Source organism: Hemiscyllium ocellatum, chromosome 9 (genome assembly GCF_020745735.1).
Source record: "Hemiscyllium ocellatum isolate sHemOce1 chromosome 9, sHemOce1.pat.X.cur, whole genome shotgun sequence".
Classification (NCBI taxonomy): domain Eukaryota; kingdom Metazoa; phylum Chordata; class Chondrichthyes; order Orectolobiformes; family Hemiscylliidae; genus Hemiscyllium; species Hemiscyllium ocellatum.
This window is the reverse complement of record NC_083409.1, coordinates 100341092-100347091: the sequence shown is the minus strand read 5'-3', so window position 1 is coordinate 100347091 and position 6000 is coordinate 100341092.

The following is a 6000-nucleotide window of genomic DNA, read 5'->3' as shown; positions in this document are numbered from 1 at the left end:
TTCTGCCAATTTGCAGCCAGACAGAGGGTTAGCAATCTGGCATTGTCATGCTGCCCATAGCTTATTGGCTGACACCAGTTCACTAGTACAGTCCTATTCTCTCACTGTCTAAGCACCACGTCATGTGCATTACCTGATCATTACCTGATGAAGGGCTTTGGCCCAAAACATCAATTTTCTTGCTCCTCGGATGCTGCCTGACCTGCTGTGCTTTTCCAGCACCACTCTAATCTTGGCCCCACATGCATTACTTTCCTGTAGCTGCATCCTGTTTACACACTCTCCAAGTCAGCGTTAGCCTATTCCCAAAGCCCATCCTATTCCCAGAGCTTGTCATTGCCCAAGAACATCAGGTACAGGCAAGAAATTGGACAATTCCGAGGATGAGCTGTTATTTACAGATTGCAAAAGCAAATGCAAGCAAAACCAATAAAGGCTGAAGTTTATCCTCACTATACAAATCAGAATTTGGCTTCATGACAAACAATTCTTTTACAGTCAGTTCCCTGCACTACTGAGTATTGGTTCCAGGTATTTGGTTCAATGAATGTGCAGTGTATTTGCTGTGCAGAGCTAAATGTCTCACTTTGCCATACACCAAGAGATCCCCTACGTCCGGACTATCTGGAGTCTGGGTAATCCAAGATGGAGGAAGGGAAAAATTTCTCTCTGTAACAGGCTGCTTCTTTTCCGAGGTACTTTAGGTTTTGGAGGTGACTTCCTTGAATTCCAGGAGCAGCAATTACTGTTTTATAAGCTGTTGCGTTGTTTTGGAACTTTGGAGAAAAAGAAAGTCAAAACAACAGCAGTTTTAAAAGGGAGAAGAATGGACAAAGGAAGCACATGGTGAGGTCATTGCAGGAGAGAGAGAGAGAGAAAGAAACCCACATTGCTAACTTACAGAGTTAGCAGTTATTGCCTTTGCTGTTGAATTCATGTATTGCTGGACATTGGAGTGCGTCTAGGAAAATTAAAAACAGTGAAATTCACAATTGACCTTGGAGGAACCTCCTTGGGAGAGGTCACAACCCAGAAACAGATATGGGAATATTTTAAGTCTGGTCCTACAGTGAGTCTGCAGTAGTGAGTAGAGTGGGCTCTTTCTTGATTATATGTTATATTGAGATATGTATTTTGATTAAACTTCAAAATGTAAGCCATAAGTATTAGGTTAGCCTAGAGCAGTGTTTTGTAGAGGAATAGGACAGTGCTATTTTCTGGGTGGGACCCAGGGAGATAGTGAGGAAAGAGATCAATCTGAGACTGGTACAGTTGAGAGCAGAAGCAAGTCAAACAGTCAGGGCAGGCAGGGACAAAGCAGAGGACAACATAGTACAGATAAATTAAACTGCATTTATTTCAATGCAAGGGGCCTAACAGGGAAGGCAGATGAACTCAGGGCATGGTTAGGAACATGGTACTGGGATATCATAGCAATTACGGAAACATGGCTCAGGGATGGGCAGGACTGGCAGCTTAATGTTCCAGGATACAAATGCTACAGGAAGGATAGAAAGGGAGGCAAGAGAGTGGTGTTTTTGATAAGGGATAGCATTACAGCTGTGCTGAGGGAAGATATTCCTGGAAATACATTCAGGGAAATTGGTTGGGTTGAACTGAGAAATAAGAAAGGGATGATCACCTTATTGGGATTGTATTATAGACCCCCCAATAGTCAGAGGGAAATTGAAAAACAAATTTGTAAGGAGAACTCAGCTATCTGTAAGAATAATAGGGCAAGTATAGTAGGGGATTTTAACTTTCCAAATATAGACTGAGATTGCCATATTGTTAAGGGTTTAGATGGAGAGGAATTTGTTAAGTGTGTACAAGAAATTTTCTGATTCAATATGCGGATGTATCAACTAGAGAAGGTGCAAAACTTGACCTATTCTTGGGAAATAAGGCAGGGCAGGTGACTGAGGTGCAGTGGGGGAGCACTTTGGGGCCAGCAACCATAATTGTATTAGTTTCAAAATAGTGATGGAAAAGGATAGACCAGATCTAAAAGTTGAAGTTCTAACTTGGAAAAAGGCCAATTTTGATGGTATTAGGCAAAAACGTTCAAAAGCTGATTGTGAGCAGATGTTCGCAGGTAAAGGGACAGCTGGAAAATGGGAAGCCTTCAAAAATGAGAAAACGAGAATCCATAGAAAGTATCTTCCTGTTAGAGTGAAAGGGAAGGCTGATAGGTATAGGGACTGCTGGATGACTAAGAAATTGAGAGTTTGATTAAGAAAAAGAAGGAAGCATATGTAAGGTATAGACAAGATAGATTGAATGAATCCTCAGAAGAGTATAAAGAAAGTAGGAATATGATTAAGAGGGAAATCAGGAGGGCAAAAAGGGGACATGAGATAGCTTTGGCAAATAGAGTTAAGGAGAATCCAAAGGGTTTTTACAAATACATTAAGGACAAAAGGGTAACTAGGGAGAGAATAAGGCCCCTCAAATATAAGCAAGGTGGCCTTTGTGTGGAGCTGCAGGAGATGGGCTAGATAGTAAATGAGTATTTTGCATCAGTGTTTACTGTGGAAAAGGACATGGAAGATATAGAATGTAGGGGAATAGATGGTGACATCTTGCAAAATGTCCATATTACAGAGGAGGAAGTGCTGGATGTCTTGAAACATATAAAAGTGGATAAATCCCCAGGACCTGATCAGGTGTACCCTAGAACTCTGTGGGAAGCTAGGGAACTGATTGCTGGGCCCCTTGCTGAGATATTTGTATTATCGATAGTGACAGGTGAGATGCCGGAAGACTGGAGATTGGCTAATGTGGTGCCACTGTTTAAGAAGGGTGGTAAGGACAAGCCAGGCAATTATAGGCCAGTGAGCCTGACATCGGTGGTGGGCAGGTTTTTGGAGGGAATCCTGAGGGACAGGATGTACATGTATTTGGAAAGGCAAGGACTGATTAGGGATAGTCAACGTGGCTTTATGCGTGGGAAATCATGTCTCACAAACTTGATTGAGTTCTTTGAAGAAGTAACAAAGAGGATTAATGAGGGCAGAGCAATGGACTTCAGTAAGGCGTTTGACAAGGTTCCCCATGGAGATTGGTTAGCAAGGTTAGATCTCATGGAATACAGGGAGAACTAGACATTTGGACAAAGAATGGCTCAAAGGTAGAAGACAGAGGGTGGTGGTGGAGGTTTGTTTTTCAGACTGAAGGCCTGTGACCAGTGGAGTGCCACAAGGGTCAGTGCTGGGTCCTCTACTTTTTTGTCATTTATATAAATGATTTGGATGTGAACATAAGAGGTGTAGCTAGTAAGTTTGCAGATCATGCCAAAATTGGAGGTGTAGTGGACAGCGAAGAGGGTTACCTCAGATTACAACAGGATCTGGACCAGATGGGCCAATGGGTTGAGAAGTGGCAGATGGAGTTTAATTCAGATAAATGCGAGGTGCTGCATTTTGGGAAAGCAAATCTTAACAGGACTTGTACACTTAATGATAAGGTCCTCGGGAGAGTGTTGCTGAACAAAGAGACCTAGGAGTGCAGGTTCATAACTCATTGAAAGTGGAGTCGCAGGTAGATGGGATAGTGAAGAAGGCATTTGGTATGCTTTCCTTTATTGGTTAGAGTATTGAGTACATGAGTTGGGAGGTCATGTTGCGGCTGCAAAGGACATTGGTTAGGCCACTGTTGGAAAATTGCGTGCAATTCTGGTCTCTTTCTTATTGAAAGAATCTTGTGAAACTTGAAACGGTTCAGAAAAGATTTACAAGGCTGTTGCCAGGGTTGGAGGATTTGAGCTATAGGGAGAGATTGAACAGGCTGGGGCTGTTTTCTCTGGAGCATCGGAGGCTGAGGGGTGACCTTATAGAGGTTTATAACATCATGAGGGGCATAGATAAGGTAAATAGACAAGGAGTTTTCCCTGGAGCCAGGGAGTCCAGAACTAGAGGGCATAGGTTTAGGGTGAGAGGGAAAGATATAAAAGAGACCTAAGGGGCAACTTTTTCATGTAGAGGGTGGTATGTGTATGGAATGAGCTGCCAGAGGAAGTGGTGGAGGCTAGTACAATTGCAACATTTAAAAGGTACATGGATGGGTATATGAACAGGAAGGGTTTGGAGGGATATGGGCTGAGTGCTGGCAGATGGGATTAGATTGGGTTCAGATATTGGGTCAGCATGGACGGGTTGGACCAAAGGGTCTGTTTCCATCTCTATGAATCTGTGACCAAGCCTGTCTGTACCAACGAGCATATCAATAGGGGGCAGCAGTGTTAGCCTGTAGCTCTAGCTAGAGCACCAACAGGCAAGGCTTGGATGAGATCAGCATGCAGGTGGGCATGGGGTGAGCAAACACAATGAGAGCAAGTGAGAAATGCTGAGGTGCAGCCTGATCCAATCCTTGCAGTGGGTGTCTGTTTCTAAATGCAAAGTGTGTGTGCACTACGCAATGCCAGTCTAACAGGGTGCTTCAGAGTTGCCACGATGGTCACTTGTGTGGTCAGTAAATGTCGGTGCCAAAGCCCAGAGAAGAAGGGTGTGTGTGTGTGTTTGTGTGTGTGTGTGTGAAGCAATTCAAATCTCCTTTGGAGCAAGTGGTGAGCTGAATTTGCCAGGTGCCCACTCTGGGTTCCATGCCAGGTTTTCACAATGTCTGGTGTGTTTTATAAGAAGTAAAGCTGAATATTAATGACTAGGAGAAAGTGAGGTCTGAGGATGCTGGAGATCAGAGTCGAGAGTGTGATGCTGGAAAAGCACAGCAGGTCAGGCAGCATCCGAGGAGCAGGAGAATCAATGAAGGGCTTACGCCCAAAATGTTGACTTTCCTGCTCCTCAGATGCTGCCTGACCTGCCGTGCTTTTCCAGTGCCACACTTTTTGACTCTGAATATTAATAAGATGAGTTGGCTTGTTAACCAGGCATTTAACAAGCAATAATCCCCTTTAATTGGCAACTCACCACTACCTCGTGAGAAACGTCACGCTCCAGGTATAGAATATAAAAAAAGGCCTAGTGAGGAGCTCACTGTGCTGCTTGTGAAACGTATAAATGTCAAGATACGTCTCTAGTCAAATTCGAACACAATGCTGTCATATCCCATGACTTTTTGACTCTGAATATTAATAAGATGAGTTGGCTTGTTAACCAGGCATTTAACAAGCAATAATCCCCTTTAATTGGCAACTCACCACTACCTCGTGAGAAACGTCACGCTCCAGGTATAGAATATAAAAAAAGGCCTAGTGAGGAGCTCACTGTGCTGCTTGTGAAACGTATAAATGTCAAGATACGTCTCTAGTCAAATTCGAACACAATGCTGTCATATCCCATGTCATTCAGACCCTTATGAGATTTCACCTGGTGATGTTTCAATGCAACAAATTAACACCTAGGAAGCTGATCAAGAAATACAAAGGGTGAACAGAAATTATCTGGTTAAAGACTCTTGCATTCTATACTGTTTACCCATGTGAATGAGTGAAGAAATTGGGTTCATTTCTTGGCCTGTGCTAAAGTAACTCATTTCTGCTTAGGAAATGATAGAGATGTTAATTAGCTTCTTGGCTAGAATTGGGGGAAGAGGAGTTCTGTTTACTGGTTTCTCACTCTGACCAACACCAAATGACCTTGCTGAAAGGTGTGCATACCTGCCTCTGATGTTTTTTTAATGAGTTGCCAACGTGGAAAAAGATTAGCTACGAATTATAAAACAAATTAATTAAGACTGCAGCATACAAGATCTGCAGTTGAACCTGAATCTTATTTAAAATGCTGGAGAACCTCAGCAGGTGTGGCAGCATCTGTGGAGAGAAAGCAGAATCAATGTTTTGAGTCCAGTGACCCTTCTTCAGAATTAAGACTTATTTCTATGTGCAGCACTGAAACTGCGATGTAGAACATAGGACAGTACAGCGCAGAACAGGCCCTTCGCCCCTCAATGTTGCGCCAACCAGATGATGCTGTGAGGGGACAGGAGAAGGGAAAAGCAGTAAAACATGTGAATGCGGTTTACTGATTTGATGCATCTTTGCTT